The sequence below is a fragment of the Schistocerca piceifrons genome, chromosome 6, assembly GCF_021461385.2.
Source record: "Schistocerca piceifrons isolate TAMUIC-IGC-003096 chromosome 6, iqSchPice1.1, whole genome shotgun sequence".
Taxonomy (NCBI): Eukaryota; Metazoa; Arthropoda; class Insecta; order Orthoptera; family Acrididae; genus Schistocerca; species Schistocerca piceifrons.
Genome location: NC_060143.1, coordinates 327,983,151 through 328,006,598, shown reverse-complemented (window position 1 = coordinate 328,006,598; position 23,448 = coordinate 327,983,151).

Below are 23,448 nucleotides of genomic sequence, written 5' to 3'. Positions count from 1 at the left end.
AAATTTAATTTCATTACCGATATACTAAGTTTGCACAGATACTATGAACCACAGCATTTTGCTGTATGCAACTTCTGGATTGACACTCGAAAATAAAGCGATAGGTTTAAACTGCTGAAGAAGGGTACTAAGTGGTCGAAACTGATAAAGAAATTAAATTTCTTTTTGCAACTCGTTGCTTATTATTTCGTTGTGTATAAGTACAGTTTCTGATGATGGATAAAATACAAAGTTGTTTTTGAGTCTGTGTGTGGTTGCAGGAATGTTGGCAGCCTTTCGAGAACCATGTTCACGTTTGCTTGGTCTGTCTTACCGTTAACTGGCCGGAAATTCTTCCACCAAGACGTCAGCTCGTCCATTGCTCTCGCTGTGGTATTAACCACTTGCAATGGAGGAATCAGCGTTGTTTTGTGGAGAAAGTGGCGTCTCTCCTCCCAGCGGAGCCATCACTGCGTTTTAGAGTGGAAACTATGTTGGCCCACATCTGGCTTCTGTGATGGCAAAACTCCTTGCGTAATTCTCGGAACATACGGTTCAGCAGGTGCTTCGCTGCTGTATCTATACTGAACTGGCATTTTCCACTATCCTGTTCTTTTCGGCAAATGCGGCACACAGCTTGGGCGCCAGTCGACGTGTATGTAGCAGGTTTGTGCTTCTTATAGCGGTGAGGCCTGCCTTCGTCCAAGGTTGCTTGAAAACTGTTGCATCGCTGTATCATTTCCGTCCTCCGTTGGGTCAGGAAAATTTGTGAGGTAGACGAGAGACACTTTTGAAGTAGTCCCCATGTAGTTTCAGTATCCTTCTCGGCAGTGAAGGTGGTTTCATTGTCGAGTCCAAACATTACACAAAAACGGATGAAGGCCGTTCTTCACTTCAGATGGTAACGTGTGGAAGATTTTTGACTACACACACATCGAACACCTTTGCTTGTTCTCGGCAAGGGTAGAGTGTTGTCTGATGGAGACCAATAAACTAAAGCGCCAAATCCATTGGTATAGGCATGTGTATTCAAATATAGAGATTAGTAAACAGGCAGGATATGGCGCTGCGGCCGGCAACGCCTGTATAAGGTAACGAGTGTGTAGCTCGATTATAGATCAGGTACTGCTGATATAATGGCAGGTTATCAAGATTTAAGTGAAATTAAACATGGTGTTGCAGTCGGCCCTCAAGCAATGGGACATGGCATCTCCGAGGCAGCGATGAAGTGGGCATTTTCCCGTACGACCATTTAACAAGTGTACGCTGAATATCAGGAATCCCGTAAAACATCAAGTCTCCGACATCACTGTGGCCGGAAAAAGGTTCTACAAGAACTGAACGACTGAAGAGAATCGTTCAACTTGACAGAAGTGCAAAGCTTCCGCAGACTGCTTTAGATTTCAATGCTGGGCCATTAGCAAGTGTCAGTGTGCGAACCATTCAACGAAACATCTTTGGTATGGGCTTTCGGAGCTGAAGGCCTACTCGTGTGCCCTTGATGACAGCACGACAAAAAGGCTTTATACCTCACCTGCACCCGTCGACACCGACATTGGACTCTAGATGAATAGAAACATGTTGCCTGGTCGGACGAGTCCCGTTTGAACTTGCATCGAGCGGATGGACGTGTACGGGTATGTAGACAAACTCATGAATCCACGGAATCTGCATGTCAACAGGGGACTGTTTAGGCTGGTGGAGTCTCTGTACTGGAGTGGGGCGTGTGCAGCTGGAGTAATACGGGACCCCTGATACGTCTAGATACGACTCTGATAGATGATGCTTAGGTAGGCATCCTGTCTGATCACCTGCATCCGTTCTTGTCAATTGTGAGCTCCGACGATCCTGGGCAATTCCAGCAGGACAATTCGACACCCTACGCGTCCAGAATTGCTACAGAGTGGCTGCAGAAACACTCTACTGTATTTAAACCCTTCCGCCGGCCACCAAGCACCCACGACATCAACATTATTGACCATATCTGAGATGTCTTGCAAATTGCTCTTCAGAAGAGATCTCTACACCCTTCGTACTCCCTGGATTTATGGACGGCCTTGCCGGATTCATGGTGTCAATTTCCTGCAGCACTACTTCGGACGATAGTTGAGTCCTTGCCACGTCGTATTACGGCACTTCGGTGAGCTCGCGGGGCCCCTACACGATATTAGGCAGGTGTGCCAATTTCTTCGACTCTTAGATGCAGTAACTGCTTCTTGAAGCTCCACGACTTCTTCTATTGACGTTCGTGACCTCTGAATTAAGCTCAGCATGTTTTGCGTTGATATCCCCTCCGAGGGAAGTCAGGCGTAGAAGAGATAAGAACGTCAGTATGACCTGCGGCGGTCTGTTTCCCGCTACGAAAGTTAGTCGCCTCCAGCAGTGTCGACAGCCTTAGCGGTTTCCTCCACATTCGTCAGGGCCGGTAGGTTCAGCTGATGATATCAGAGGGTGTGGCGTATTTAACGAGCGGTACCACGCGAAGCCGTGAAACACCAGTGACCATAATTTGGTAAGCGGCCTTAAAAGTCGGTAGTTGTGAAAACAGAGAGAATACACTTTACGGTAGTAATTCTCTGTGATCCCTGCCTAGGAGTTTAACACGCATGTGCAAAGAAAAGCATGTAACTAAGTATAGTCTTAAGTTAATTCTATATGCGTGTGGGTCATGCAATATGTCATACTCCAAAGAATGTAAGAGTGTTCATACAAGTTCAAAGAAGAGATCGTAAAAACAGTTTTTGCGTAAATATAGTTCTTCATTCAGCATATATGTCCTTTTATCGCCGTAGATTTCAAGTTGTTCAAACATTATTTGCCAAATGTCACATGCAAAATTTGAATCCTGTCGTGAAATACTCCCAGACTGTGATTATACTGTAACAAATGATTTTTTATGCAACCTTCATTAGGAAATGTGTATTTGCGTAAACTTTTCCTAATCAATCTTCAAGTCTGTCCCACATAATAACACTTACAATTAAGGCGCTCTGTGTTATATACTCCTGTGCTCTAATGTTTCCAGTGCTTACTTTCAATCTAGTGGTGCAATCAACTTCCAAGAGTACCTCAAGCCAACAAATCCACATCTGCTTTCCGTTTCTTAAATCGATTGACCGCCCCGTTAGTACAGGGACCGCTGTATGTCAAAGTAACAATTACCTTCTGTCTATTTCTAGGCTGAAGAGCTGCTTTATTCTTTCACTGTATCAATAGAATTTGGTTAGGCGTGTGTTCCGCTGTGTTCGTATTGTACTCGACTGCTGTTGCTCACATGTTTCTCGATGTATGCTTTTGCACATTTTATTCAATGTTATAGCCTCCTTGCTCATTGAATGCTATGTAATTTTGATATAGACCCTTTGAAAATGGCTTATTGCTGAAATGAGTACGTATTAGTAAACAATAAGGACCCAGAGGTATTTTATTGTAGATACAGAATACCACTGTCACATCTCACAAAGCTTCCTTGCAATATGTATCTAAGCGTTAGCTGTGTATCATCACAGTCATGCTGAAAAATACACATGTGGAAAAAGGAAAAGTGCCCAGAGCTTGAGAATAAAGGACGTCGACAGGTCGCGAAAGATTCAGGGTGGCAGTCAATGATGCTCAGCAACATTAATATTGCGTTTTATCGGTTTTAATTAAATATAACATATTTACTGCAATATTTCGAAACATTAGGTTCTCAGTAGACTTGTTCGTAAATTAGTGAAGCACTGTCGTGGATGTGCACCATTTGAGAAAAATATAGCATACGTTTTTATTTTCCAAGAGACGTGTAATACACACATCAAAAAAACTTCGCATCACCTTCATTCAGAGAGTTTCGGAACCTCTACAGAAAATTGGAGTAGAGATCAACATAAACATCGACATGAGATTTATACTCTGCAGTGGAGCGTGCGTTGATATCAAACTTCCTGCCAGATTAAAATTGTGTGCCGGACCTAGACTCGAATTCTGGACCTTTGCCTTTCGCAGGCAAGTGCTCTACCATCTGAGCTACACAAGTAAGATCCCTCAGAGTGGTTGGCGAGTCACGTCGTCCATAAATAGCTCTTATCAGGCTATCCCAGGCATGTTCGATACGGTTCATGTCTGCAGAACATGCTGGCCACTGTAGTCGAGCCATGTCGTTATCCTGAAGGAAATCATTCAAAAGGTGTGTACGATGGGGACGCGAACTGTCGTCCATGAGCTGAATGCCTTGCCAATATGCTGACGATATGGTTGCACCATCGGTGGAAGGATGGCATTCACGTATTGTACAGCCGTTACGGCGCCTTCCATACCATCAGCGGCAGGCGTCGGCCCTACATAATGCCACCCCAAAACAGTAGGGAACCTCCACCTTGCTGCATTCGCTGAACAGTAAGTCTAAGGCGTTCAGCCTGACCGGGTTGCCTCAAACACGTCCCCAACGATTGTCTGGTTGAAGGCATTTGCGACACTCATCGGTGAAAACGTGATGCCAATCCTGAGCCGTCCATTCGGCATGCTGTTGACCCCACCTGTACCGCACTGCATGGTGTCGTGGTTGCAAAGATGGAGCTCGCCATGGACGTCGGGAGTGAAGATGCGCATCATGCAGCCTATTCCGCACAGTTTGAGTCGTATCGCGACGTCCTGTGGCTGCACGAAAAGCATCATTCAACATGGTGGTGTTGCTGTCAGGGTTCCTCCGAGCATTAACATCTACATCTATCTACATCCATACTCGCAAGCCACCTGACGGTGTGTGGCGGAGGGTACCTTGAGTACCTGTATCGGTTCTCCCTTCTATTCCAGTCTCGTTTTGTTCGTGCAAAGAAAGATTGTCGGTATGCCTCTGTGTGGGCTGCAATCTCTCTGATTTTATCCTCATGGTCTCTTCGCGAGATATACGTAGGAGGGAGCAATATACTGCTTGACTCCTCGGTGAAGATATGTTTTCGAAACTTCAACAAAAGCCCGTACCTAGCTACTGAGCGTCTCTCATGCAGAGTCTTCCACTGGAGTTTATCTATCATCTCCGTAACGCTTTCGCGATTACTAAATGATCCTGTAACGAAGCGCGTTGCTCTCCGTTGGATCTTCTCTACCTCTTCTATCAACCCTATCTGGTACAGATCCCACACTACTGAACAGTATTCAAGCAGTGGTAGAACAAGCGTACTGTAACCTACTTTCTTTGTTTTCGGATTGCATTTCCTTAGGATTCTTCCAATGAATCTCAGTCTGACATCTGCTTTACCGACGATCAACTTTATATGGTCATTCCATTTTAAATCACTCCTAATGCGTACTCCCAGATAATTTATGGAATTAACTGCTTCCAGTTGCTGACCTGCTATATTCTAGCTAAATGATAAGGGGTCTTTCTTTCTATGTATTCGCAGGACATTACACTTGTCTACATTGAGATTCAATTGCCATTCCCTGCACCATGCGTCAATTCGCTGCAGATCCTCCTGCATTTCAGTACAATTTTCCATTGTTACAACCTCGAGATACACCACAGCACCATCTGCAAAAAGCCTCACTGAACTTCCGATGTCATCCACAAGGTCATTTATGTATACTGTGAATAGCAACGGTCCTATGACACTCCCCTGCGGCATACCTGAAATCACTCTTACTTCGGGAGACTTCTCTCCATTGAGAATGACATGCTGCGTTATGTTATCTAGGAACTCGTCAATCCAATCACACAATTGGTCTGATAGTCCATATTCTCTTACTTTGTTCATTAAACGACTGTGGGGAACTGTATCGAACGCCTTGCGGAAGTCAAGAAACACGGCACTGACCTGGGAACCCGTGTCTATGGCCCTCTGAGTCTCGTGGACGAATAGCGCGAGATGAGTTTCACACGACTGTCTTTTTCGAAACCCATGCTGATTCCTACAGAGTAGATTTCTAGTCTCCAGAAAAGTCACTATACTCGAACATAATACGTGTTCCAAAGTTCTTCAACTGATCGACGTTAGAGATAGAGGTCTACAGTTCCGCACATCTGTTCGACGTCCCTTCTTGAAAACGGGGATGACCTGTGACCTTTTCCAATCCTTTGGAACGCTACGCTCTTCTAGAAACCTACGGTGCACCGCTGCAAGAAGGGGGGCAAGTTCCTTCGCGTACTCTGTATAAAATCGGACTGGTATCCGATCAGGTCCAGCGGCCTTTCCTCTTTTGAGCGATTTTAATTGTTTCTCTATCCCTCTATTTCGATATCTACCATTTTGTCATCTGTGCGACTATCTAGAGAAGGAACTACAGTGCAGTCTTCCCGTAGATAGCGGTCATCCATTGCAGTAATAGCCCTTGGGCGGTCTGAGCGGGGCATCTTATTGACAGTACCTATCTCTGTATCTCCTCCATGTCGGAACAATATCGCTTTGGTTCACTCCGAGATGCGTGGACACTTCTCTTGTTGAGAACCCTAACTGGCACAAAGTAACGTTGCGGACGCGATCGAAATGCGATGTTGACTTTCTAGGCATGGTTGAATTACAGACAACACGAACCGTGTACCACCTTTCTTGTGGAATGACTGGGAGCGATCGGCTATCGGACCCCTCCATCTAATAGGCGCTGATGGTGGTTGTTTATATTTTTGGGCAGGTTTAGAGACATCTCCTCCCCCTTTACCTTTCTCTAGCAATTTCCACCTCCCCCCATCTCGGTCCATCACCTCCTGCCACTTATTTGCCCATTTCTTTCTCCCCCTATTCCTCCTGTTTCCATTTGCTGTCCGTTTCCTCCTCACCCATTTTTCTGTCCATTCCCACCTCTACAGTATCATCTTCTTCGGCCTCCATGTCTAACCTGTCTTCATGCCCTATTCTCCCTCCATGTTATCGCTCCTTCACAATAGGAGGCCGGAAGCTCTTACCCCCACAACGTTTTTCGTTGACTGTAACTAACGTGTCTACCAAAATTAGTTGGAATCGTTTCAAGAGCTTAGGATGAGTTTTATAACATTGGCTTTGCCAATGAATGCGTATGTCAGATATAGTTCGCATATATTTAATGTACTTCTGACGTACTTTTACCGATGTTTCACCTGTGTCTCTAGCGAATTTAGGCCTGCAGTTTGATTTTCACGCAGCTCAGTTTTGATTATGACGTAACTTCGGAACTACGATTTTTACAATGATATAATTTAGCAGGTACACCTAATGGTATATGTGGCTATTGTCTGCGAAATGTGTTGTCAATACTTTTAGTAGTAAATAAGTAAGACATTAAAACGTCATACATGTTGTGACAATTTTTGAAGCATCTCAGTGTTTATGATACCATATCTCCTGAACTGTGTATCATAAAATGGTATTATTTTTCTTCTGCTTACGCTGATATAAAGGTCCCAAGTTCGAGTCTCGGTCCGGCACACAGTTTTAATCTATCAGGAAGTTTCATATCAGCGCATAGTCCCCTGCAGAGTGAAAATCTCATTCTGGAAACATCCCCCAGGTTGTGCCTAAGCCATGTCTCCGCAATATCCTTTCTCAGGAGTGCTAGTTCTGCAAGGTTCGCAGGAGAGCTTCTGTGAAGTGTGGAAGATAGGAGACGAGGTACTGGCGGAAGTAAAGCTGTGAGGACTGGTCCTGAGTCGTGGATGGGTAGCTCAGTTAAACGAACGCACTGGCGCGGATCACAGGTATGACGGTCCATCACATATATAGAGACAGACGTCTGAACGTACTGAACGTACTGGATTACTGGCAGTACCTGCAGGATGGACACACAAAGCTGTTACAGCTACGAAAGCACAAGGACTGGTATGCCAATTTCCTAGGAACGGTTTTTGCGGACCCGCCATATACTCGGGGTGTGCCGGGTGCGCAAAGATCAGCGGCGCTGCTTTCGTTGTGAAACCGACCAGGTAAAGTGAGGAAGAAAAACTATTCATGTATGTGACCTAGGAAGAAATAACACTTGCACAGTTAGCAATGGAATGTTTCTACGAATTTTGTTTTAGTATCTATAAATACTTTTTTAAGGTTGCCGTAGGTGGCTCCACTTCGACTTTGTTGTTATTTCATGCTGCATGGTAGGACGGCAGCGAGGTTCCTTGTAGGGCAGCTGTAATGCATAAGGACGTAATATGATTCTGTGAATAATAAAGGCTTCTGCTTCTCCTTCTGTCTTAAAAAAAAAAAGGTTAGTAGAGCACTTCCCCACGAAAGGCAAAAGTCCCGGTTTTGAGCCTCGCTCCGGCCCACAGTTCTAATCTGATAGAGAGTTTCAGGCTATAAACATTTTTTCTTTAATGCTTTTGTGGGTTTTATCAGCGAGAATGTGTCTCGTAAAGTTTTGTTATATGTGAAAAGTTTGTTGTAAATCGTTAAATGCTCTCATTCACAAATACTGGATAAATACAAACTGGAATCCGTGCGCCATCCCATCCCTCTGACAGACAGGTGGTTCTAGTCCCTCGCAGCTGTTCTTTCGAAGCAGAAAGTGGTATGTGTAATATGTTTAGCTGAAATCAGTCCTATGTTTTAAGAGCAGATGTGGTATACGCGTGCGAACATACATACGTAAAAATATACTCCTACTTACGTACATTCATTTTTGTAATATTTGTGGATTTTAATAACTTACCCACTGTGCAGATATGTTGCTTGAAACAGATCTCCGTCAATTCTAGGCCCGTTAAAACTACTTACTGAGAGCCTCCGTCACAAGATCAGCATGGAAACCCGGTATATCGAAACAGGTTTACAAACTACGGCGTGGACCCAAACTACACCGATAAAATTCCAGTGCCAATTCACGTATATAACCTTCATGTAATGTAATGATAATTTTGATATCAGGAATATTTGATCTCCGTTTGCTCGTTACCGAATAATGATGTAATAATAACTTATTCGGCTTGTTAACCGAGTTACTTTTTTTCTGTGAAAACATCTTCACAACAACGAATAAGCCTGTAACTTGCGTTAACCAAAACGTGCCAATAAAGAAAAAAAAATACAAACTATTAAAACTGTCATCTGACGAAACACGTACTGTTTTATCGACCGTGTTGATTTTGTTCCGTAAGTGTACAGCACAGTACATAAAAAGCACAGAGGGCTTACGTCACAGGTGTTATCCAAAATTTTGGCCATCATGATCAAGGCAACACGTACAGAGACACATCGCCGACTGTCTCACACGCTCAGGAATCCAAGAAGTTAGTCGTGCTACTACCACACTCTAGCAATAATAGGAAGCACGACTATGTGGGTATCGACCGGAGACACGTAAACTTGATTCTCCACATACCCCAGAAAATATATCATTTGGTGTCACGATACATGAGCAAGGCAGATATGGAACAACATCACAGTGAAGTCAGTTGCCCAAACCCTTCGCAAATACACTGTGACGAGATACTGTACACCAAGGGCCCCTCATCCGAAAATGTTCAGAAAATAGCACTGAAGAACCTGGTAAATTTTATTGGTAGAATTCGGTTTCATCTTACAGAGATAAACAAATTTCTGAGAAAAACGCAAGCGCAAATATTATAACCGCAGTAGAAACGAAATTTAAACGTGAAATGCAGGCGTTGTGAGGGGCAGGGAGTTGGGCGCAGCGATCCAGCCAGCTTTTACTCTGGTAAGGATCCTCGGTACTAATATAAAAGACTCAAAGGACTTCGGTCCTCCAGGAGCTACTGAAACGAGGGAGGACTCCCAGCCTTATATAGAATCGAACCGGCGACATCCACGGCTGGCTCACAGGCCTTGTGCCCTACTCGCGAGACTAACACGGTTACACAAGGACGTTACTGATTCTGTTCTTGAGTACGAAGACAGGTTTTATGCAGTTCTCCGAGTAACTACGGCAGTCAAAATCCTTCTGAATCTGTTTACAGTAGGTACTGGGAGATGAAGCAGCTTGCACAGGATAGAGTAGCATGGAGAGCTGCATCAAACCAGTCTCAGGACTGAAGACCACAAAAACAAGAACAACACTTCGATCTATATTCGATGTTAACAAATTTCTCTCCTTCACAAACGCTTTTCTTGAGACTGCCAGTCTACACCCTCTGTACTTCGGCCAAATAAGAAAACTCATCTACTGCAATACAGTGTCGGTTCGTAATCTAATTCCTTCGGCTTCATCAAATTTGACTACATTCCATTATCACTGCTTTACTTTTGTTGATGTTCATCTTATATCCTCCTTCCAAAACACTGTCATCCCGTCCAACTGCTCTTCCATGTCCTTTGTTCTCTCTGACAGAACTACAGTGTCATCGGTACCCCTCTAAATTTTTATTTGTTCCCCCTGAACTTTAATTCCTACTTCAAATTTTCTCTGGTTTCCTTTACTACTGCTCACTGAACATACTGAATAACTTCGATGATAGACTGCAACCCTGTCTTACTCTCTTCTCGACCACTGTCTCCCTTTCATGCTCCTCGACTCTTACGACTGCCGCCTGGTTTCTATAGGAGTTGTAAATAGCTCGTGGATCCCAGTATTTTAACCCCTGATACGTTCATAATTTCAAAGAGAATAGTCCAGTCAACACTGTTGAGGTCTCTTTCCGTGTCTACTAATGGTACAAATGAAGATTTGCTTTCCCGTACCCCATGTTGTAAGAGAAGTCGTAGGTTCGTTACTGGTTCGCATGTTTGTACGTTTCTCCTGAAAACAAACTGATCTACCCCGAGGTCAGAACTTGGTACATATATCACTTATTGTCTGGAAATAACCCCTGTAATGGTAAGAACCACTTACCTATGAAAGGGGGAGGGGTGGAGGCAGAAAAGGACAATAGCCTGAGACGCGTGAATACACAGAATTTATTTACCCGTTATTTGAAAATGGGAGCACTTAATGACTTGCAAAAAACTTTGTACGTATATTTAGATCTTAAAAAACGTTTTCCGCTGGAAACCCCCGCCGAATAACAATGCATATATTATCTTTCGCTGCATTTTCCCTGTTCATGCAGGGAAAACTGACGCACCAGGAATGCTATTAATTAATTTTCTTTGATGTTAAAAATTTTTCAGGCAGTATTCACATGCACTACTGATTGTATGTGGAAAATAGTATATGTTATGTAACGTCACATAAATTGAGTTGTGTCACGCGGGATCTACAGTTCGACATTTGCTACAGTTACATGTGAACAATGGCTACAACTATCAGTGAACTAATGTTGATGGTATTGGGACGATAATCAGCCACAAATTTATTTTAAGTTCCTTTATTCAAAAGGTACCATTACCGATTTCGTATCGTTACAATTCATCGTCGGACGGCTTTCATGCTTTCATTGGAACATGTGGGTTTTTTTTTTATAGATTAGTTGCCTTAAAATATAAATAATGTATAATTATAAGCATGCCACACAGATGGTTTCGTTACAGATACGCATTGGGATGTGACACACGTGAAATGTCGGTCTGGAGTTTTTGGCCAACAAACGATGTACGTAGTTTTCACCATATTCCTATCGTTGCACACATAAATTTGTATCATTGACCATTTAAGATTTGTCATAAAATACGTTTTTAACATGAATTACAATGTTACGATAGATACAAAGTTTTTACAAATACATGAGTGTCAAAGATGCAATGATACGTGTTAACATTATAAAAATGTCCTGTGTCTTCAAAAGGATCATATATTCACTCATGCAACTGAAACTCATTTTACACTAGTACAGAGAGACATTGATTTTGTGAAATTTAGAGCAAATAGTGTTACATTTTTTAATATGCATAAAACAGTACATTATTATTTACGTTTAGGATCATGAGAATTGTAGTAACATATAAATTTGCTACTTGACCTGCAGATAGGTGTAGGAATATTATTTTCTTTTAATGGTGGGAAATGACTTTTGGAAAATTTTCAGGAAGGGGGTGTTAGCTAACTCAGTTTGTTCATGAAGGATATAATCTGGGGTGCTGTTTTTGTGTGTGTGTTTGCTCTAATATATTCATAGTGGCTCCCTTTTCTGCTAGATGTTCAATTTTTAAGTTGTTGTCAATGTTTCTCATTGAATGGTTTTCATCAGCAATATCGGCTGCAAATGCACATTTCTACAAGTTGCCAAGCCTTAAAGTAGCAATGTGTTCTTTGTATCTCACTTCAAAACTTCTGCCTGCCTGTCCAATGTAGAATGAGGAGCCTGTATCACATTTTAGCTTGTATATTCCTGATTTACTTTATGAACTCTTGGAGGTATTTACATCAAGGATTACTTTTGTTGTAATTTATTACTTGTGGAAAAGCTGATTGTGATATTTTTCTTTTTAAATAAGTTTGCTATTTGGTGTGATAATGGGCCTATATATGGGAGAGCAACATATTTAGGTTTGGCTTCTGTGGAACACTGATTTGCGTTGGAGTCCACGAAAACCATTCAGTGAGAAACATTGAGAACAACTTAAAAACTTTACATCCAGCAGAAAAAGGAGTCACTATGAATGTATAACGAGAAATAGGAATACACACACATACAAAACCAGCACTCCAGATTATATCCTTAATGAACAAACTGAGTTAACTAACACCCCTTTCCTGAAAAATTACCAAAAATTATTTTCCACCCTCCAAAGTAAATAATAATCCTACACCTAGCTGCAGATCGTGTATCAAATTTATGTGTTACTACAATTCTCATGATGCAAACTGTAAATAAATAATGTGCTGCCTTATGCATATAAAAATGAAACAGTATTCGCTCTAAAACTCATAAAATCGATGTCTGTCAGTACCAGTGTAAAACGAGTTTGTTGCATAAGTGAATATATGATCCTTTTCCAGACATGGAACATCTTATAATATTATGAAGTATCATAGGATCTTTGACATTCATGCCCTTGTAGACAATTTGTATCTATCAAAACATTTGATGCATGTTAGAAATGCATTCTATGACAAATCTCAAATGCTCAGTGATACAAATTTACGTGTGCAACGATAAGAATAAAGTAGACATGTATTCGATGACAAATCTAAAGTGCTCGATGATACAAATTTATGTGTGCAGCAAGAAAGAACGTGGTGAAAACTACGAACATCATTTGTTGGCCGAAAACTATGAAAAACAAATATTCCTGATCGCCCTTCCATGTAAGTCACATCCCAGTGCAAATCTGTAATGAAGCCATCCGTGTGGCGTGCTTACAAATTATGTATTATTTATATTTTGGGTCTAATAATCATTAAATACGTACCAGATGTTCTAATGAAAGCATGAAAGCAGTCTGACGGTGCACTGTAATGATTTGAAACCGGTAATGGTACGTTTTAAATAAATAAAATAAATTTGTGGCTGATTTCTGTCTCAGCACCACCTATATTTGTTTTCGAAATACAGCCATGGTGTCTAACCATGTCATCATATGACAAAATTGCATGTCAGTGAACTATGTTAAATACTCCTGAACTGTGAGATGCATTTACGCAGACAGAGCCACATCCGAAAGGCTCCTCTAATCCCCTGTATTAATTGCAACCGTATTTGGTGAACATAATACTTACTATCTCAAGATAACTACTGCCGGGGTAAGAACCAGAAACCTCCTATTGGAGTAGCGGAGAGCGAAGGAGGGTGGGAAGAGAGCGACAGATAGTGCAAAGAGACGAGATGGACAAAGTGCGTATGAGGGAAGGATATAGGTGGGTTAGGAGATATATGGGGAGGAGGGGATACACAGAGGGGCAAGGGAGGAGAAGGGCATAGAGAAAGAAAAGAGCAGTTGAAGAGAGAATGGAGGAGACGATAAGGAGTGAGAGAGGAAATGGAAATGGACAGAAATAGGAGGGACGAGAAGATGGACAAAGAGAACAGGAAGAGTAGATAGATTGGAACTAATATACATAGTGCAAAGGAGCAGAGACACAGACAGAGGGGGAAATTATTCAGGAGGAGATGCACAGAGAGTGGGGAAAGAGGAGTTGGACTAACAGAAAATCGAGCCAGGTGGCGAAGTGGTTAGCACAATGGACTTGCAAACCGAAGGACGACGGTTCAATCCCGCGTCCGGCTATGCTGATTTAGGTTTTCTGGGATTTCCCTAAATCTCTTCATGCAAATGCCGGGATGATTCCTTTGAAAGGACAAGGCCGACTCCCTTCTCCATTCTTCCCTAATGCGATGAGACCGATGACCACACTGGTTGGTCTCTTCCGCAAAATCAACCAACTAATAGAAGACTGGAACAAATATACCTGGACAATGCCGTACACTCAGTAAATTTGATTTATTAAGTAACTTGCATTGGTGTGTGTCTAATAAGAGATTTAGTTATTCTCAAGTAATTTTAATATAAAAGTAACTTGTAATCAGTTTAGTTGTGATTTCGGTTACGAGCTTGCAAACTTTGTTATTTGGAAATAATGAATTCTATAAAATTTTAATTATTTTATTTTGCTTCCTATACTTACCTGCAATAGTTTTCAAAATATACAAAAGGAATAGTGTTAACGTTACTTTACATCAAATGGTCAAAATACGAATTTTAAAATATTGCAAGAAACTGGCATTTTTATATCGAACATTTTTGGTTAGACCTTAGCGTGACTGTTATTGATATCAAATGAGACAACAGGTTTACTGTTGCCATTCACTGTTTATTTCGACGATGCGTTTCGTGGGTTTAAACATCCATCATCAGGTAGTTTTTCGTCGATTAATGTGGCATGTACGTGTTTTGTTACGATTTTGGGGTCACTAGTGGCACTGTCTACGAAAGGAAAAGAAACGTATTTCAGTACTGGGTCTGCATTTTTTGGAAGCCATGTACTGAAATGTGATCTTTTTCCTATTAGACAGTGCCTTACATGCCCCCCCCCCCCCCTTCCTCGCTCCCACACTCCTGCGTAACGCAACACATACATGCAATGTTAGTCCACTTAAATCTACCCTATGGTGGGTTTTTAAACCTCGCAAGCGATTAGTGGAAATTATTGAACAGTGACTGGCCACAGTAAATTTTGCTGTTTATTACTCTTAACGCGATGTGACTCAAATGACCTGTTTACTGACTACGAGTGTAATTCGAGTGTTGTTACTGAAGTATTAAACACATGGAACAAGCTACAAATCACGTAATATGAAAGCATTGTGCACAGATCTGTTGCTAAAGAACTATTATACAAAGTAAAAAGTTGCCATAATTTTTGTCCTAGACGAACTATGTGTGTCTAAATAATTGTAAGTCACAAAATGATAAATGTAAATAAAGACTGTCACACACTATGATATTTCTCATATATTAATTCAATGCTGGTTGAAACAAATATTCAACAATTAAGAATTCACTATGATGCATATTTTTACTTCCAAGCAAAGATGGTACAGTGCCCATTTCCATCACAGAGCTAGAGCTGGTTTCTTCTCCATTTTTGTCCAGCTGAGCGGCATTTCTGTATCAAATTACACCTACATCGACAGAAGGTTGAACCTCCCACAATTCAGCTTTTTGCTTTAATAAGCCGTAGAATGGCGTCATTGTATATTTAATCCTGGAGCTGAGACGCAGGCGTGAGAAAAGTCAGATCGGCGCAACCCTGTGAATACAAGAGAGAGAGCACTGAAGCCCTTAGCCCTTCCCACCCCTACCTGTGATGTTTGAACTGGAGAGTGCCGCCAGAGTCCTCCGGTATGGAAAACAGTGTTGTCCTGGCAGCGCTGGCGGGTTGCCGGAAGAGACACCTCCGTGTCCTTCTTGGGCCCCAGGCATTATGCATGCGCAGGACAGCCGCGGCTATGCTAATGCTCCGCTAGCGAGGACCCGCTGTGCATACCACCCCCAATTAACGAACAGTCCCGAGTACCAGTCTGGGTGCTCGGCCGTTGCTTCTCAAATCACGTCACACAACGACTGAAAGAGCTTAAACACCACATCAAGGATTTCAAACTCTCCCCACAATTTTTTTAAATATTAGGTTGGTGCATAAGTTCGTAACGTCTGTGTTTCGCATTTAGGAATTTCAGTTGCTATGGACATATTTATCGACTGTCAATTTTATGTTTAGTTCACTGTTGTCTTTTGAGTTTACATATTGCCATTTTGTCATTTGGAGACAGCAAATGGAGGTGTGAATGTTGGAAATTGGAGTACCAAATGGAGAAATCGTAACATTTCCGACTTATTCTTCTGTTAGAGTTCAGTGGAGGAGTGACAGCAGCGGAGGCAGTCAGACCCATTTTACGCAATGTTTGGGGACACGTAGAAGAAGAATTATTGGCAGGCCGTATCAAACCAGTCAGGAGACCGGTTATTGAAATCAGTAGTCACAATGCCATAGGACAGAGCACGGCAATAAAATGGATTTTTCGTTTTTATGGAGGTTAGTTTTGATATTATTGACTTTGCACGTCCAGGAAGACCTCCAGGGTTTGACGAAGATCGTTTAAGGGGCTCCGTAATGGCTCAAAATCATGAAAAGTTCAATTTTTACTTTTTTGCGTTTTCTGAATCTGCAGACTATTACCTTTTAATAGATATATAATTTATTCAATTCCGAAGATTACAACTATTTTTAACTTTTTTTTGAAATGTGTTCTACATGGGCGTGACCCACTGTGGCGCTGTTAAACTGCTGTCAAATGGTATTATTAACGTCCGTGTTCATCAGGTACATTTTAGTGATGTGAGATAAAGTATGTGTTGTGGCTAACCTGTGATGGTTCAATATATATCGCTGGTGTGATTGTCGATTGTTTCATGTTTATTTGCTCTGTCGTTATCTCGAAAATATTCGTAATTAATTCTGTTTCTTGAGTCTCTGTTTTGTTGAAGTATAATAATGAGTAAAAGTAAAGTTATTAGAAATCCTCTGAAGGCTTTTAGGAAAAGGAGAAATGTTGGAAAGCCAAAGGTATGTGTTATAACTGTAAACAATAAAGACGATAACCAAGTGAGTGAATCTAACCTCTCAAGTACACCTGCCCATAGCAGTCAAAGTGGGAAAGAAAATACTTCACAGAAGAAGCTTGGTTCAATGAGTGAAAACTATGAATGTTTTATGGGCGAATCGGATGTGAATGAAATATTTGATATGTCGGTTCTCAAAGGAATTTTTTCAAACTGTGTTAGATGTATTCATTGTAGTGAAGTTGGTCCGGAACTCTCCATAATAAAGCACGTAGGACTTGCTAGTGAAATACAACTGAAATGTGATAAGTGTTCATACATGACCACCTTTTGGAACAGTGTTGCAGTAACTGCAACTGAAGAGAATGGCAGCAAAATCTACGAACACAACAACGAGCGATGCTTGCTTTAGACAAGGAACGCCTTCGGGCTGCAGACAGGGCTGTAAAGAGTCTAGAAATACAAGCAAGAGTAAACAGGAGGAGGAACAAGAGGAAGCTGGAGGAGGAGTTTGCAGAGGATGAAGATAATCCATCCTATGGACCTGGAATGCACTAAAAAGTTAATCCAATCTTTGTCGCTCGATTCCCAAAACTTTTATTTTCTCATACTAATTACATGTTTTCTAAGGATCTTCCAAACATATTTGTTTCAAACTTTCAGTAAATGTTACACAGCACCTTCTGCATAATTTAACACAGCCTTTTTCCAAGAAACTGTATATTTTTGAATATATAAATAAAAATTTGCAAATAAATGTTGTGAATTTTCATTACAATTGAAAAAAATCATCTTTAATAACTGAACTAAAATTTTGTAAAATCCCTGTGTTAAGTTGTAGCCCATATTTCAATAAATAATCTGTAAAAAGTTCAACTTCCTACCTCAAATACGTTGTGAGGAAAGATGTAATTTATAAGCGTTATTTTAACATTGCAAGTATAGGGCGTTCCGGAGCCCCTTAAATGCGTTAATCCACCCACAATCATCCATGTCAGTGTGCTCGAGAAATGCAAATGTCATGAAATGTGATTATTCCACCATCGTGCGAAATTTTCATGCAGTGCGAAAGATTCAAAAATTTGCTGTATGCGTACTGCATCGTCTCAGGCAGAATCAAAATGTCTGCGGGTGGCCTTATGTGCTACTCTGCTTGCTCGTCATCACTTGGGTCGTGAACAGCGTCGACTATTGCAATCCTGTATCGTTACTACTGACGAGAAATTCTGTATTTATGCTAACATAAAGAACAGATTGGAATAGTTGTGCCGAAACAAAGCAGCAGCTGCCTATACACAGACCTGCGCGCATCCACAAAAGATAATGTTACGCCTCTGGTGGAACAACGGCGGTGTAGAGTGCTGCGAACCTCTTTCCTTGCGTGTAACTATCGCTACTGACATTTATTGTCAAAATCTGAGACTTCTTACAGAGGCAATCCGAAAGCCACGACCAACAACTCTGGATGAGGTGACGCTACTAGGCGACAACGCCCGCCCGCATTCTGCTAGACTGACGAACAACGCTACACAGGGGTTGGGAAGTTATTCCACACACACCTTATTCACCTGATTTTGCACCTTCAGATTTTCATCTTTTCTGCACTCCATGGAACAGCCTTCAAAGACCTCCCTTTCAGGATGAAAATGTACTCGGAACATGAGTCGACGAGTACTTCGCTTCAGAACCATGTGATTTCTGCAGTCCCAGATTCGAAATGTTCTCAGTGTTGACAGACTGTTGTAAATAGTGAAGAGACAATATTAACGATGATTAAGATGTGTATCACTTGTGCCTGTAGTATTTATTAAACGTATGGAAATACGCTATTAATTTATGCCCTAATCCAACATAGATGGTACTGCTAAACGAAATACAATACAGAGTATCTTCAAACAGTGCCTATAGAGTGATTCAGGACTGCATTTAAACTGGTTGATGTTACACACGTTTTCCGTCCGAAGACTGGTTTGATGTAGCTCTCCATGGTATCCTGTTCTGTGCAAATCTTACATCTCTGCGTACTACAGCTTATATCCATCTGAGTCTTCTTACTGGAGACATTCTACAACTTTTACGTTGATGCTTCAGTATGTGTCTTACCCACTAATTCACTTCGTCTAGTTATGCCATAAATTTCTTCGCTCAACATTTTGTTTCAAGACCTCATCACATATTATGTGATATATCTACCTATTATTCAGAATTTCTCTGTAGCTCCACATTTCAAAAGATTCTCTTCGTTCCTTGTCCAAACTGTGTATCTTGTATGTTTCACTTCAGTCCAAGGCCACTGCCATGGTACCTGTCACTGCAGAGTAGTTGCCTTCGCAACAGCATCTAATACGAGCAAATCAGCTGTGTGCTTACCTGCAGTTGCTCGTACAGTCCATGCAGGATACAATGGCCGGTAGATGCTCAGTAGGCAGGGCATGTATGGGGAGAGCGGTAGTGGTGGGGGCTATGGGTAAACACTGAACACTGTGGGAGAAATGCCGAGCCCTGGAGGGGAAGTGCTATTCCAAGCTGAAACCTACACTCACCGTTTTTTTTTATACTAGATGGAGCATCTTCACGACCACTGTTGCATGATGACCATTCAGAAAGATCTACTGTCACCTCTGCTTTGGTTAGTATCTAAAGGAATACCGCTGAAAGTGAGAGATTTATTTTCACTTGTCTTCTTAACCATTTGTAACGTTCAGGGAAGCGTCATGAGTGGCTAATTTGGAGTAAAAAGTACACCTATCTTGTTGACATGTTAAAATTTGCTTCCTTTGACAAAACACAGCAGTTTTTACACAGTTCAGCTCAACGAATAATTTGTGCAGATGGAGTTGCGAGAGAATTCTGAAACAGTGGTTTATTAAGTGAAGAACTGAGGGAAATTAAGGTCAGTAGGCTATGAAGAAAACCACATCCTTAGTACAGAATGTAATGTCTTCACTTACGTTGTTCCAAAACATATGGTATTTCTCTTTTCACGTGCTATCGATGGCTCTAAAAATTACATTCTTTCACAGAAAAGATCTGTAGTTGGTGGAATAATGCGATAGATACTGAAGTTCTGCTTAATAATCATATAGAAAAGTACTTTCCTCTTGGTGTGCTATCATTTGCCAAACTTTCATCTCGATATCTTAAACTGTTTATGAAATGTGAGGAATGTTTTGGATACTTCACTCTGGTTTATCGCTGTCGCTGCGCGATTGCAAATGAGTGTGCCCTGTCAAATCAGTTTTCTCGAGACTGGCCGTAGATAGAGATCTCCACCGAAGCCTAACGAAAAATTCTGTATGTTAGCCACATTTCATACATAGCAACATTTTATGTAATATACACGAAACGAAAAATCGTTGCCACCCCTGTTTTTGATTGCAAACTTTTTAGAATTTCGCGCAGTGTCTTGCTTCCATGTAAATAGCACAATAACTATGATCATTACCGAAATGATGGGCACATCATCAAGAGTTTGCTGTAAGCAACGCAAAAACGAATTTTTTACCGATTACTTCCTGTAAAATCGTCTGAGGAGAATTACAGGACATGTGCTTCAATTCTGTCATCGAAAACTGGCCTAAAGGTGGCAAATGGTGTCGACCTACCCTTCCAAGCAAACTAATGAACTCGCCCAGCACTTTGGCCGATAATGTCACTGCACATCCGTCACATTCTCCTGCATGTACTCTACTTTAGTTACTTAGATTATGCACGGCTCTTTTTAAAAAGAACAGCTCGATGTAGTGATAGGGTCGAGCCATTTACATCTGTTTTCATGTTCTGGAGCTAATTTGCTGTGAATAGTAGCCTGTACCTGTGATGCTGCAGTCAAGCAGACTGTGCATTGGCTAGAATTGTGAGTTAATAAAATACATAGAAATACAAAATAAAAATGAATCGCGTAACGACAATGGTTCTATTCTAACGAGGCTGGCCGATGTGGACGAGCGGTTCTAGGCGCTTCAGTCTGGAACTGCGCGATCGCTACGGTCGCAGGTTCGAATCCTGCCTCGGGCATGTATGTGTGTGATGTCCTTAGGTTAGTTAGGTTTAATTAGTTCTAAGTTCTAGGCGACTGATGACCTCAGAAGTTAAGTCCCATAGTGCTGAGAGCCATTTCAACCATTCTAACGTCTGTAAACGATACAGACGACTAAAAATTACGATGAATAATGTTTATTGAAGAAAGGACATTTGAAATAAATGGGAAATGCTCCTACGATATCCAGTTAAAATACACACAGAAAATACACTTATGGAATGCACTGAGAGCGTTAGTCGTCAAAGATCGCGAAAATTAGGTCCATCTCCTGACCACAGAACACAAAAGATTTACCAGCTCAGTATAATTCAGAATTCAATATGATGATGCACAAACTAACACATATTATATGAGGAATAGTAACTCATACTCTGTCTGTGCCTAGGCCCTTAAATCAAGTGGCAGAAGCTAGGTCCTACTCTGGAGCAATTCAGAACTCTCTAAATGTAAAGTCACTTAAAATCTTCACCGCCCAGGAACAATCACCTATACGACTGAACCGCGCACTTTACTCTAGACGGGTCTGCCTTCTTCCGGAACTAGCCACAAAGTGTCTGCTCCAAGCTGTAGCCGAAAATATTCATCGAAATTTACAGTCTCATAGAGGCGGCTCACCGCCCACAATTTATCGCCTATACATCGGAATCACGCACATTACCACAGGCAGGCCGGTCTTCTTCCAGCACAAACGTACAAGTGTCCAGAATAGCTCCCTTGAGCTCTTCGCATGGAAAGTCCCAGTCCCAATCTCCACGTGTTTCGCCACTGTTTGCTTTTTCATTGGCTGAACGCTGACCCAACCAAAGATATATCATCGTTGCCACTTCCCGGACTAAACAGATATACTACAACAATATTTAAATAAACAAATATCATAAATATACAGTCACACTCAGAGAGCATTCACAATAACTACAAATAAAAGTTCCTTCACAAATAAATGAACCAGTATACCTACTCACTTTTATTTATGCCTTCTCTGCAATAGCTTATTTTGGTTCTCTTTGCAACTGTGGTGTCCGCTAACACAAGCAATTGACCACTTTCAAATTAGCAGAGTTTCTTAGTACACTTGCAAGCAACATTTAAGTGAAACTGCTAACAAAATAGTAAACTGTTCATTAAATAATTGCACAAGTATCACAATATGTGAGGTACTCCTACTGTATTCATTAGCTGCGTAAATGTAGAGGATATGATGTTCTGACAAACATTTGCACGATCAAAAATATATAACAGACGTCGCAAATCAATAAATAGGACAGATTAAGGTACGTAGCCTTTACGGATGATAGCTGCAGTGCAATGCCATTGCAGTGCAGTTGTTGTTGTTGTTGTTGTTGTTGTTGTTGTGGTCTTCAGTACAAAGGCTGGTTTAATGCAGCTCTCCACTCTACCCTATCCTGTGCGAGCCTCCTCACCTTCGTGTAACTACTGTAACCTACATTTTTCTGAATCTGCTTACTGTAGCCAACTCTTGGTCTCCCTCTACGATTCCCCACCCTCCTCCCCCTCCGACGCTTCCACCAGTAATAAATTGGTGACTCCTTGATGTCTCAGTGCCTCAGAATGTGTCCTACCAACCGATCCCTTCTTCTAGTCAAGTTGTGCCACAAACTCCTCTTCTCCCAATTCTATTCAATACTACCTCATTAGTTGTGTGATCTACCCATCTAATCTTCAGCATTCTTCTGTAGCACCACATTTCGAAAGCTTCTATTATCTTTTTATCCAAACTATTTATCGTCCATATTTCACTTCCATACATTGCTACACTCCATACAAATACTGTCAGAAAGAACATCCTGACACTTGAAGATTCAAGTTAACAAATTTCTCTTCTTCAGAAACTTGCCGCTATGTCTACATTTTATATCCTCCCCACTTCGACCATCATCAAATAGCAGAAGTCATCTACTACTTTAAGTGTCTCGTTTCCTAATTCCTTCAGCATCACCCGATTTAATTCGACTGCATTCCACTATCCTTCTTATGCTTTTTTCTACTACTCTTCCAATCCTTGGCTGTCACTGACAGAATTACAACGTCATCAGCAAACCTCAAAGCTTTTATTTCCTCTCCATGGGCTTTCACTCTTACTCAAAATTTTTCATTTATTTCCTTCACTGCTACACTGATGTGCTACAACCCTGTATCAGTGCCTTTTCAACCACTGCTTCCCTTTCGTGCCCCTCGACTCTTGTAACTGCCATCTTGTTTCTGTACAAATTATAAATAGCCCTTTACTTCCTGTATTTTACCCCTGTCACCTTTAGAATCTGAAAGAGAGCATTGCAGTGCTATCGTTTGAGATATCCTTTGTTGAAATTGCAAGAAATGATTAAAGTTGCTAATTCAGACGTTCATTCACTATGAAATATTAGCCTCTGTAGTTTAAAGATTTTGAAATCCAGTTGTGTCATTGGATACACCTCGCTTTTCTGAGATCGCCGATATATTCAGATCTGCTTTATTACTTGATGTTAATTATAACTTTCAAAGATCTCTAAGAAGGTACCTTTCAGGTAGCAGCCGCGGTGGCCTGCACACCCGCCGACCTGTAGGCACTGCGGCCGCACAGCTTCGCAA